This window comes from Colossoma macropomum, unplaced genomic scaffold (assembly GCF_904425465.1).
Source record: "Colossoma macropomum unplaced genomic scaffold, Colossoma_macropomum, whole genome shotgun sequence".
NCBI lineage: Eukaryota > Metazoa > Chordata > Actinopteri > Characiformes > Serrasalmidae > Colossoma > Colossoma macropomum.
This window is the reverse complement of record NW_023494801.1, coordinates 4,481,396-4,494,927: the sequence shown is the minus strand read 5'-3', so window position 1 is coordinate 4,494,927 and position 13,532 is coordinate 4,481,396. Positions and strand designations below refer to the sequence as shown.

Sequence of the window (13,532 nt, the reverse complement as noted above, 5' to 3'; positions counted from 1 at the left end):
ATGTAGCTCTTTTTCTGGTGCATGTTATTGAAAAATGTAACTGATTTTTTAATTTAATTAATCAATCAACCTTTATTTCAACGTAGAAGTACATTGAGGGTGAAACTCATTTACAGTGTAGCAATGAGCAAATTACACAGGGTTTGGGTTAAAATTAAAAATTTCAATTAAAACAAATGAAAATCAGCAAGACAAGAAGATTTATAAAAATTAAACAAAAATCAATAGAAAATTACAGCTCAAAAAGGAAACGGGCATAAAATATCAATAACATATAATAAAAACACAATAACGGTAAGTAAAAGAACCAACTTAGATAGTAAGCAATAAGAAAACTTAATAAAAAATAATAAAATTTAAAAAAAACATGAAAAGATTTACTAGAATAGAACAGAAAAAGAATTACCCTCAGATAAAACAGTTGAAATAAAATAGTGAGATAAAATAAAAAATAATAAAATGAAATAAAAAAGAGAAAGGAAATGTTAAACTAAACTAAAACAGTTACAGCCTGTCTGAAGGTGGCTAGAGACTAAAAGTTTAAAATGACGCCAGCGAGACGAGTTTTAGAGACTCCTGAATTCCAGCTCACTGGTGCTCTGAACTAAAAGCAAATTTTCCCAGTTCAGTAAAAACTCTCAGTACCTAACAGGTGATCCAGTCACCAGAGTGGGTCTGATAATTATTGTTATCTATAGAGATCATAGATGAGATATAAGCTGGCATATGGCCAGAGAGTGATTTATAAATAAAAATAAGCCAGCATGATTGCCTTCGTGCTGCTTTTGTAACCTCCATAACTAGTTTATGTAACACCTTGCTGTAAGGGAGCGTTTAGAGGTGGACATCTGGTTCCTATCACCACCACTGTGAACGATTCTGACTCGGAATGTTTCTCTACAACTGAGCATTTCACACCAAACCACTCTGACTTTGCTTACACCCAAACCATTTAATAATGAAGATATTTTGGAAATTCTGTGGAATTGCCCTTTTACTTCACACACAGAAATGCCATTGTCATACTTATAGAAGAGCCCACTTATTCAATGTGTGGAAGCTCATTTATGTTGCTCAGAATTAAAGTAAAAACATTACTATAAACTATTATGTCTCTTAGTAGTTCTTTTTTCCCAGATAGGTCATAAATAGCCTCAATGTAAGCAGTGTAACTGGAAACTGCTGTTTTATAACACAGTAAACAAGACTGATTAATAAGGGAATCCACAGAGGAAAGTTAGGACCTAAGTATTGTTGCCATGGAGGAAACAATAACTTTCAGTCTGTTTTTGTGTATGTGGGCAGGAACACAGTAGCTGGGGAACACTGTTTAACAAATCCGTCTATTGTTCGGCTGGCAGACTGGTCAGTCTCGTGGTGCTGTTCGCCCAGAGCAGCCTGTATCATGAATGGGCTTGTGTTGAGTTGTTTATGTGCTGAGCTGAACTTCTGGGTGAAGTTTACAGCTGGAGTTTCAGGCTTTGCTGGAGAAGCTGTTCAATTTTAAGAGACTCCAGATGAATAACTTTAGGCCTTAGTGACCTATCCTGTTAAAAAACTAACAAAAAAGTGACACTGGTCATCCAGTACCAATGGTTCCAGTTTTCCCAATGTTTGTTGCCTAATGGTACTTGAGGGTGTTCTCCTCTGTGTTTGCTAACACTTGCAGCTGCAGCTAATGACAATTTAGTGAATTCTTTGCTCTTCCAGATAAATATAAATTCACCAAGCACCATTAAAATCATCAGGCAAAAAGAACTCAAGTAAACCAGAAGGGTATGGTCGTGTATTGATTACTGTGTGTAGAGTTATTACTGTGTTAAGTGTTTGCAAAGATTGGTAAGCTAATGCTGATACTACTAGCATTAATGCTAGCCACCACAAAACTGTGGTTTTTCTTTGTTTTCACACTTTACAGAGAAAAAATAAGCTGTGCTTGATTCTACACATCACTGTATGTGAAATTATAGACATTTGTGTGTATTTACATGCAGCGCTGTATGTTGTTTTGTATCATCTAACAAGTTAAGCTAACTATATAACTAGCTAGCACAGTAGCTAATTAGCCAAATTGCTTTAGAGTGGCATACAATGACCAAAGCCAACAAAAATGGCAATCACAGCTGTTGTGATGGTTACAGTTGTCTCTCAAATAGGTGGAAAATAAACTAGAATCGCAAGTTTTTTGTTTCTGAATATGCAGAGGGAAAATGTCCATAGAGTCACATGTATAAATAAATACCTGTACCTATTATCATGTTGCCCTGCGATGGACTGGCGACCTGCCCAGGGTGTATCCTGCCTTCCGCCCAATGACAGCTGGGATAGGCTCCAGCACCCCACTGTGACCCAGAAGGATAAGCGGTTTAGATGATGTATGTATGTATGTATTATCATGTTTAAATACAGTTTCAGTTCAGAAATCTGACTGACTAAGCCACACTTAAAGCTGCTGTGTTTAGTCTGCTCGAATCCACAGTATCATTAAAGCAAAAGAGAGAAAACAATACAAAGAAATTCTGAAATTCATGTAAAAAGTTTAAAAAGGCTACTTTTCACTCAAACCTTAAATTTATGCTTATAATATAAATCGCAATGGAAAACTTTGTACTAATTGAAAAAATGCAAAATAGAAGCACATTCTGTAGTGGTCCCACACTTTTGGACCAAAAACTTTGTTACCCTTCATTTGTTTTAGTGCTATATGCTTTATTATAGTTCTTTTATTTATTATTTTATTGTAAAATCATCCATTTTTTAAGAGGTAATTTTCACTTGGAAGACAATTTGCCCTGTAAATTGTTTCCTTGAGATGGGCAGAGTAGCCAATCCGACAGTAAACCATGAAATATGTTTCTTTAAGAGTTCTTCAGTAAAGGGAATTGTTCTATTTAGAACCATAAGTTCTACATAGAATCGTTTCATGCTTAAATGGCTCTTTGCCTGGTGAAATGGTTCTTCAGACTGGTGGAGAATGTGTTGCATATGGCTCTATATAAGAACCTTTTTGAAAATGGATCTATATAGCGCCAAAAAAGGGGTTCTGCTATTTTTACAAGGTTGACGTCATGGCATTTAAGCCCGAAATGGTTCTAGATAGAACTCAAGAATCATTTTTTAAGGAGTGTAGGGGGCGGGGCTTGCCTGAATACGGGTGGGAACTCAGTGCTGAAACTGAATGTGAGGTGTTAGATGCTAAAGGGAGAGGTGAGCAGTGACGAAGTTTTGAAAGAATTGCTGTTGTCTTTGAAAACTGCTCAGTCATTTTGAGCCAAAAGGGAAGTCTCATAGGACAAAAAGTACGTTAGACTGTTATATGAACACCCTTAATGTTTGGTTTTTCCAAATGAAGTGAGAAATCCTGCCGTTTTTGTGTTTTTATCATCACTATGTTGAACGTTAGCGCTTTAGCATGTTGTTGTTTACCTTTTCTCTCTGATAGAGAGTGGTTTCCGTGGTTTCTCTGTTTCAGATGCAAATTTCTGGTGTCCTGCGCTGTGATTGGCTGGGCCAGTCGGTGGCCCGTTTGTGAGGATGAATCACTAGCCAATCGCAGCGCATCGAGGGCGGAGCTTGACGGAATACAGGCGGCAAAACAACAATCGGACCTTAAAGAGGTGGAGAGGCGACGTAACAGAAAGGAAAGCGAAACCTGATAAGATGAGTTAACAGCCGTAAAGTAAGTATCAAAGTTCAGCTGTTTGGCGCAGAGATATTCATTCTGGTCAGCCTGAGGAGCAACGTTGGACTGATCAGCCAGTAAGTGTGCAATCTTTTTATTTTAAACGTGTAGTTTTCTATTTTACTGCTAGTAAAACCTCTGGCGTCTGTAGCAGATGTTACACTGCTTTAATGACTGCCTATGAAAAGTTCTATAGACTTTGAAAGACGTTATTGAAGTGAATTGCGGCTGAACTGAATTGATGTCATCGTTGGTCAAGACCAACTAAAAGTGATGTGGCCACTTTATTGCCCTCAGTTCCACGTGAGCACATGTGTTTGGTCTGAAGAATCTCTTTTCTGCTCCAGAGAGAAGTACGCTTGTCTACATCTGGTGAAGAACTGAACTGAGAACTTACCAGAGTGTCCAACAGCTTTGAATGTCCATCCAATGGATTCCACAACCAGGTTCGTAGTTTAACCTACAGGTACACACTTAAAAGGTGGTCATTCAAGGGTTCTTTAGTAGGGAATGGTTCCATTTAGAGCTACGAGTTCTACTGGAACCATTTCATGCTTAAACGATACTTTGCATGAAGAAATGGTTCCTTAGATTGATGGAAAATGTGTTGTATATGGTTCTGTATAGCACCAAAAAGGGTCGTCAAGCTTGTAAAAAAAAATAACTGGACACTTCTTGGTGCCGTATAGAACTAGTTTCACAAAGGTTTTATATAGAATCCTATACAACACATTCCCCATCAATCTGAACAACCATTTCACTATGCAAAGAACCATTTAAGCATGGAATTGTTCTATATAGAACTCATGGTTCCAAATAGAAACATTCCTTTACTAAAGAGCCTTTGAAGAACCATGGGTTCTATATAGAACAGTCTACAACACATTCCCCATGAATCTGGAGAACGATTTCACCATGCAAAGAACCATTTAAGTATGAAATTGTTCAATATAGAACTCATGGTTGCAAATAGAACCATTGCCTTTACTTAAGAGCCATTAAAGAACCATGGGTTCTATATAGAACAGTCTACAACACATTCTCCATCAATCTGGAGAACGATTTCACTGCAAAGAACCATTTAAGCATGAAATTGTTAAATATAGAACTCAGGGTTTCAAATAGAACCTTTGAAGAACTATGAGTTTTATATAGAACAATATACAACATATAGCCATTTTACCATGCAAAAAAAAAAATTAAGCATGAAAAGAAGAGATATATATATATATATATATATATATATATATATATATGATATATATATAACTTATAGTTCCAAATAGAACCGTTGCCTTTACTAAAGAGCCTTTGAAGAACTAAATATAGGACAGTCTACAACACATTCTCCATCAGTCTGAAGAGCCATTTCACCATAAAGAAATATTTAAGCATGAAGTGGTTCTATATTTTAAATAGAACCACTGCCTTTGCTAAAGAACCCTTGAAAAAACATCTTTCTTAAGAGTGTAGGCTTGTGTACAAAGTCTGTAATTCCAACCCAGATTAAATGTCTAACCAGGACTAAAAGTCTCCATGACTGTGTACTACAGGTGGTTTATAGAACAGCACTTAGATAGATTTACTTCTGTTTGTTTCCTTCCAGCCAAACAACGGCCACATTCATCCAACATTTTAGAGTAAACACTGATATGGGGTCAGTTAACTTCTTCTATTACCTGTGCAATGGACTCACATGAACTAATAAAACCTGACTCTGAGACTTGGGGTGGTGAACACTGGAGGCCTTTGCGAAATGTTATCAGAAAATTTGAGCCAAGATATGATTGTCTTGCAGTTTTAGACACTTGTGAAACGCTAGGTGTTGTGACGTGGCATATTACGAAATGCACTTCTCAGCTTATTATTTTTGACTGCCTCCAAATAAAATGTTTAGTCTAATAAAGTAAACACTTTCATTTTGGTCTTCTTGAAGGAAAGTGAAATTGTAAAGTAGACAAAGCAGCTTCCACACAATGTTGTGGACGTCAGTGCTTGACTGTCCATGTATTGATACTATTTTTTCATCCAAAACATCTTAATACTATGTTGTGCCAATTTTTCTCCCATATGTTTGATAAATATGAATGTGTTTATGATAATGGAATTCCCATTGGTGTACTTTTAAACTGTAATTTGAAAGAAGCTCTGTGTATAAAATACAGATCACAAGATATCTCTCTTATTTTCTGTTATCACCATGGATACATCCTGTTTGTGGAGAACAGGATTAGGTGGAGCTTTTATGTATGTCAGAGATCTATTAAAAGATTATGAGTTCAGGTGTGGTGCTGAGTTCCAGCAGAATGATGGAAGCAGGGTGGAGACTGATTTACATGCACTGCATATATCTGCCTTTAGAGGGCAGCATCACATGGTTTCAGCAGGACTGTTTTTCTGATGTAAATAAAGTGATGTAAATAAAACAGCACTTTGGCTACGTTCACATTACCAGGCTGAAGTGACACAAATCTGATTTTTTGCCCTAATGTGACTCAGATCTGATGTTTTCAGGGCTGTGTGGACACACAAATCTGATCTTTCCAAATCCAACCTGAGCCACTTTGGCTATGTTCACATTACAAGCCTCATTACTCAAGTCCGATCTCTCTGACACGACGGTTCACACTGGTTTAGGTAAGTGATTTAAATCTCTCATTAATGTGAACGAACCAGCGTCCTGAAATGACCTGCATGCACACATCCTACTCAGTAACGTCACGTGAATGAATCACGTGCATCATCAGCACAAACAAACGAGCAGAACGAGCTTCGCTGAGAAGATTATTAGAGTGAGGCGAAGGAGAAAAAGGTGAGATGAGCTGCTTTTCCACCGTTTACAGGCTTTAACTTCTGTTCGGCGCTGCTGCCATGGTAACGCTGAATGATGGCGCACGCGCAGTGGAAAAAAAGCACATGAATTCTGATCTGAGCGTCACATTAAGGTCGCATGGCCACGTATCGGATATATATCCGTTCTAGGACCACATATGAAAGTGACTCAGGTTGGGTTTGAAAAGATCAGATTTGCGTGTCCACACAGCCCTGAAAACATCAGATCTCACATTAGGGCAAAAAATCAGATTTGTTCCACTTCAACCTGGTAATGTGAACGTTACTTTTCTTATATGTTCCTAGATTGGATACGTATCCGATTCAGCTGAGAGCTTTTCAGAGTTAATTATCTTCTCAGCGAAGCTCGTTCTGCTCGTTAGTTTGTGCTGATGATGCACGTGATTCATTCACGTGACGTTACTGAGTAGGATGTGCGCATGAGGGTCATTTCAGGACGCCGGTTCGTTCACAATAATGACAGATTTGAATCACTTACCTAAACGAGTGTGAACCATTGTGTCAGAGAGATCGGATTTGAGAAAAAAATCGGATTTGAGCAATGAGGCTTGTAATTAGGGGTCCCATTTTCTCTGTAGCTTTTATTCATTTTTGAACTTCAGTTTGTTGGCTTGCTTTAGGAACTGCACTGATTTAGCGTTTTTTCCCATTTATAATACCTTTTTTGACCATTGCTTACACTAATGGTCAAAACTTATTTTCTGCTCATATTGATCTTGTGTTATTGTTTGCTATCTGGTGTGGACCAGAGGAGGATGGGTTCCCCTTTAGAGTCTTGGTTCCTCCCAAGGTTTCTTCCTCTTGCTCTTAGGGAGTTTTTCTTGCCACTGTTGCCAGTGGTGGTGCTCATGGGGGCTCGGACCTGGATTTTTATGTAAAGCTGCTTTGTGACAACACCTGTTGTTTATTTTTTTTGTCACAGAGAGCGACTCCAGGCGCGACTGCAAGGGTACATCTTGGTAACACTTGAAGACATCAAAACAGTGAGGAGCTTCTGTGACAAAGAACCAAAATGGACCCTTCAGAGGGAGACAGAGCTGGATATGATGAGAGACATCAAAGACCGGGCAGATCAGATCTCTCTACAGTTTGACCATGTGAAGAAGGCAGAGAACAAGGCCAAGGCTTTTGGGGAGTACCTGTGGAGTGGTCTGACCCAGGTGACAGCAGACTCCAAAAGGGAAGAATTGGAGAAGGAGCTGGGAGGAGTTCTGAAGAACACTCTGGAGGGGCTGGAGAAACTTCAGCACTTCCTGGACGCAGTGGAAAGGCTAGCGGTCACCTCGCTGTTCGTGTTCATGGGCGAGAGCTTCCTGCCGAGGGGGGTGAGCGACGCAGCTGTGCGATCGTGATCACAACAGCCAGAATCGTGTCACCGCTTCTCATCCACTTCAAGAGAGATGCAGGAGCTTTCTTCTTACCCAGCCTCCGTAACGTGGACGTCCTGGCCTTCCAGCTGGACAAATACATCCGAGTCACACAACAGCTCTGCATGAGAATGGAGAAAAAGTTAGTGCTCAATATATTTACTGTATCATAGATCAGTGATCATCAATTCTAGGCCTGAAGGACGTTTTGATTGAGCAGGAAAATCAAAGTTTGTCTAGAATTGACGATCCCTGGAAAATAGATATATTTTCTTGATAAGGGAAAAGTTCTATAGCAGTGGTCTGTAAGTAGGCCTGCAGAATCTGACCAAAAGTGTAAGAATTATGTTTTTAGAAATTTGCATTTTTATAAAATTTAGCAAAAATCCCATTCAGTTAATATTTTCAACCAAAAACACACAATTATGTAACCCAGAACTTGACCATGACAAGGGAATCCATCCCTTTACGCACAGCTTCAAGACCGAAGATTTAGCTTTAGCCTGGGAACATTGGCTAAAGTAGCCTAGTTAGCTGTAGTAGCCTTACTGATAGTTGATAGTGCTAAATAAAAGTAGCATGTTGTTCGTCCCAATAGAGAAATCTAATTTTACACCATTCATAAGGCTTGAAATCCTTAGCAATGTAGGCTAGTAATGGGAGATATTGTGAGAGTATTTTAAGATTATTTAACTTTTTTCTAAACCTTTTTACTTGCTTTAAGTACTTTTTTCTGATTTTATGTTTTCTATTACCAGACAATGTTCCAAGATATAAAGCAGATAATTCAGCTTGTTTCAAGAAATAATGCTTCAAACATGCAAAATGATCTGCAGTTTATATAGAACAAAATAGTGAAATAATTCTATAATATTTTTACTTCAGTGACAAAATGACAAATATTAGATATATTGACTAGATTTATGGTGATTTCACTTAAGATATAGAAATGCATCAATACATTTTTGTTCAGACAGTGTGTTTAGTACTTGGCGATACCGATACCATAATGAATGACCTCTTTAGAATTAAGTAGGTTGTTAGGTAGCCATGCTACATTAGTTACCCTGGATTGATTGGCGATGCAGTGGAGGAGAGCGGGTTTAGTTCTTTGTCAGAAAAGCACTTCTGTACAGCTGTAAGTAAAGTATGTTTCATAGTTTTGATCCTCATGTGTCTCTTTAAACAGTAGTCTCTGTAGCACAGTGACAGCAGGAATCACATCCAAGGAGCTCACGTATCTGTTTTATGTTTCTTTTGGTTGGTTGGTTGAGCTGTAGTTGAATGATTTAAAGGCTAATAAAATGGCATCTTCAGCTCTTTTCTGAAGACACTTGACAGGACAGCTGGTTTGTTGAATGCATTTATGGATTTAGTCAAATTACTTTGGTCGTTTTTGGCAAACTGTGTTTTCTTCTCTGCAGATCCATGAGCGTATCGTGTTCTGGAGGTATTTATGAGTAAGTGCTATTCAGCCAAATTGCTGCATTCATACGAAATTTTACTCCTTGTTTCTCTATTTCTTTCAAAGTTAGGTTCTAGGCCAAACTTTAGCAAGTGACTCTTGATTTTAGTTTGCTTATGTCAGTACATTCACATGCATTACATTTAATCAAATATTACATTACAGATGGAAAAATGGCAGCTCTTCACTGAAGTTGAACATGAGTGAGGACTCACTGCAGAAGCTGGATGATCACCTGAGCCAGTTAATCATAATCCGGTAACAGCATTTCTTCTCTTCTTCACTTTTTACATTCTGAGGATTTGAGCTTTATGGTCAGTGAGATCATGAGAATTTATGATGGCACTTATACATGACTGCTGTATAACATGGACGTCATCATGCTGATATTCGATGGCTGCTGTCACATGCTGTTATGAAATGTCATGACAGTTTATGTTCAAGAATACTACAGTGTCATTACTGGTAATTGTCGTGACAAATACTACAAATACCAATATCATAAATACCAAAACACCATGTAATGAGAGACATTGTTAAAGCATTATGGCATTTGTCATGACAACAGTAAAGGTAACATGACTGTCATATTCAGGAGTGGAAAAGGCCAGGTGCAAAAATCTAGCTGAGCTCATCACCCAGAATGTGTTCAAGTTCACCGTAAAAGGGGCGCGGTCACTTCTTTCGTTCGTGTCCTTGGATTCTTTAAACTTTGCTTTCAGACTTTTAACTGTTCTTTGGTGCTGCGGCCTCGTTCTCCTACGAAATTTCCTTTCAGAATTTCTTTGAAGGGGTTTCACGGAGGGTTTTGGATAAGTGACTTCTAATTTTTTGTACAGAAACATTACCCAAAATGTTTATGAGTCTCAGCAGCACGAAATTCTGATGAATGTCGAGTTGGATTGATGTAAAAGTAGCAAGAATTCCGATCAGGCTGTTCAGACTGAGTGGCATTGCCGCAGATCGGAAACGTATCGGATTTCAGTACCACATATGAAAGCATCTCAACTCCGAGCTGAAAATGTCAGATTCAGTGAGTTTGTTGCTGTTCACACTGCCTCACAGATATATGTTACACAGGTGTGACATCTGTGTCACATATGAAGAAAAAGATTGGATTTGGGCCACTTTTACCTGCTGAGTGAATGAAGCCTAATTGACGTGGACGTGTTTCTTCAAAATGTCATTGTATTTGGCAGTAGTTGTGAATCTCTTCTCTCTATCTCTTTTCTTTCAGGATGGACGAGTCATTCAGGCTGACGTTTCTGTTTAACTGGGATGCGCTGCACTTCATTGGTTTATTCAATCAGCGTCAGTCCAGAATGTTCCAGTTCCTATCAGATCTAGAAGAGGCTGCGGTCCAGCTGGATAGGATGAAGATGGGTTCCAACATCTCCACTGTGGCAGGCAGTTCAGTGGGCATTGCTGGAGGTGTCTTGTCCATCGTAGGCCTGGCTCTTGCCCCCGTTACTGCAGGAGTATCCCTGGCCCTCACACTCACCGGGGTTGGGTTGGGGGTCACCAGTGGAGTCAACAGCTTAGTCACAGGCATCACTGAAATGGCAGTCAACAAACATCATGGGGGAAATGCCAACAACATCTTCCAGAGGTTCATGGAGGATGTGCAGAAGATTCTAGATTGCATGGAACAAGTGGCCAGCAGTGAAGGTCCTGTAGTAGACCCTCAAGTAATTGCTGCAGCCCTTGGGGCTGGGAAAATGATAGCCCGGGCTGGAATGATTGGCAAAGGTATTGACGCCCTCGTGGATGGAGCTTCAGCCATGAAGGCTCTGAAGACTGAGGAAGTAGCTAGGGCTGCGGTTAATATGGGCCTTCAGGAAGCTAAAGCAGCTCGCAGCATCCCCAACCTTGCTGCAGACCTGCCTGACATCGGGCAGCTGGCTAAGGGCACTCCACTGGCCCTGTCGAAATCAGCTAGAGCCGGGTTTATCACTCTAAACGCGTTATTCATTGGTCTAGATGTTCTGTTTATCTGCAAAGATGGCATTAGCCTAGCCAAAGGAAGCAAGAACCAAGTCTCTGAGCTCATCCGATGCAGGTCACGTCTCTGGCGCTCAGAGTTGGAAGCGTGGAGAAAGATCAGTGACTGTCTGTGCAGAGGAATATGGAAGTTCAGAAAGAGCCACCGAATTCTGGAGCAACCATTTCATCCTTAAAGAAGTAAATCAACCAGAACTGCTTTCACTGAAATCATTATGTTGGTTTGCTTTAAGTAATAATCTCATTACGTTAATCTCATTTTAGGAATCAGTTTAGCTAACAATATTACAATCGATTTTTGAGAAATCTTCTTAAAAATCTCACTCTTCTTTACATCCTAGTGGTTGTTCTATGCACGATCATGAAATGATTTTCTTCTTGGAAGACTCATGGACATCAATAATATTCAAGGACATTAGCATTAACATTGTTAACACTGGCTGAGATTGAGTTGAGGTCACAAGACTTTTTTGGGTGATGGATCTTTCTATCCCAAAGTTGTTTACTGGGGTTGAGGTCAGGGCAACTCCTCAAACCATGTCTTCATAGACCTTCATGGACACAGGGCACAGTCGTGCTGGACCAGGAGGCTTTCCCCAAACTATTACCACAAAGTTAGAAGCTTATAATTTTCTAAAATGTCTTTGTATGCCCCTGCGATGGACTGGCGACCTGTACAGGGTGTTTCCTGCCTACCGCCCAATGACTGCTGGGATAGGCTCCAGCACCCCCAGCAACCGAGAAGAATAAGCAGCCAGAAAATATGTGTGTGTGTGTGTTTGTACGCTGTAGCATTAACATCACCCTTCAATGGAACTAAGGGCCCCAAACCCTGATTACCTCATTATCCCTCCTCCACCAAACTTACTGTTGGCACTGTGCATTCCAGTAGGTAACGTTCTCCTGACATCCACCAAACCCAGATTCATCCATCAGACTGACAGATTGTGAAGCTTGATTCATCACTCCAGAGAACACATTTCCACTGAGTCCAGTGGTGGCGCTTTACACCACTCCAGCTGACACTTGGCGTTGCATATAGTTATCTTAGGCTTATGTGCAGCTGCTCAGCCCTGAAAACGCATTTCATGAAGCTCAGTTCTTGTCCTGATGTTGCTTCCAGAGGCGGTTTGGAACTCTATAGCAAGAGAAGCAACCGAGGATAGATGATTTTTACATGGCCCGTTCGGTGAGTTTGTGTGGTCTACCGCTTTGTGGCTGAGCTGTTGTTGCTCAGGTCAGTTCAGGTGAAATTTCATGAACTGATTTGTGGCAAAGGTGGCATCTTATAACAGCAGCTGTGTTTATATGCAAAGATTTTGCCAAACCAATTGAATGCATTCCGATTAAAGATTAAGACTGAGGTGTTCGTGCTCGCTGTAGTCAACAATCTGATGAAAATCTCTGTTTACATGCTCACTACAAGTAATCCGATCCAATATTACACACGTGTAGAGAACCACTTAGTATCTACGTTACCATGACAACCAGCATCACGTGAGTCCAGTCAGAGTGAGATGAGCAGCAGTGAGCAGCGCTTGTGTTTTAATTACTTTAAAATGATGTCAGACTCAGGAAAACGTCCTTCACACGTCCTTATTAAAGAAGGCCGAGAGGAAGACGTGTCGTGTTCTGAGACACATAAGCTGGACATCCGTCCCACCGCCGTCTTTTAAAGATCAGAGCATAAACTTTGTCTCCTCTGCAGACCAGTTTCTGCTCCACCGTGTTGAACATTATAAACTTGCACTCTGACGCGACAAACATGATCAGAACGGACTTAAACTTTCTGATAGGGAATGTAATCAGATACAGGCGTTTATACGGTTATTATTCTTCTATTTAACGGATTATTTACAGGATTACCCACCTCGATCAATCGGATAGAAATTGTATTCTGAATCGAGGTGTTTACATGGATGCATTCTATTCCGATTGAGCTGCTACTCAGATTATTAACGGATTATCAGGCTGCATGTAAACGTGGCTACTGCCACATTTAAAGTCACTGAGTTCTTCAGTTGTTCTATGGAGACTGCATGGCTATGTGCTTGATTTTGTACACTTGTTAGCAATATGTGCGTCTGAAACACCTGAACTCTATAATTAGGAGGGGCGTCCACATACTTTCGGCCAATGTAGCTTACATCTGTCAGTTCATAAC

At 39.9% G+C, this 13,532-nt stretch overlaps 1 pseudogene; it reads left to right on the top strand.

Moving 5' to 3' along the window:
- Positions 1–3,200: 3,200 nt before the first annotated feature.
- Positions 3,201–12,204, top strand: LOC118821768 (annotated as a pseudogene).
- The last annotated feature ends 1,328 nt before the right edge of the window (positions 12,205–13,532 follow it).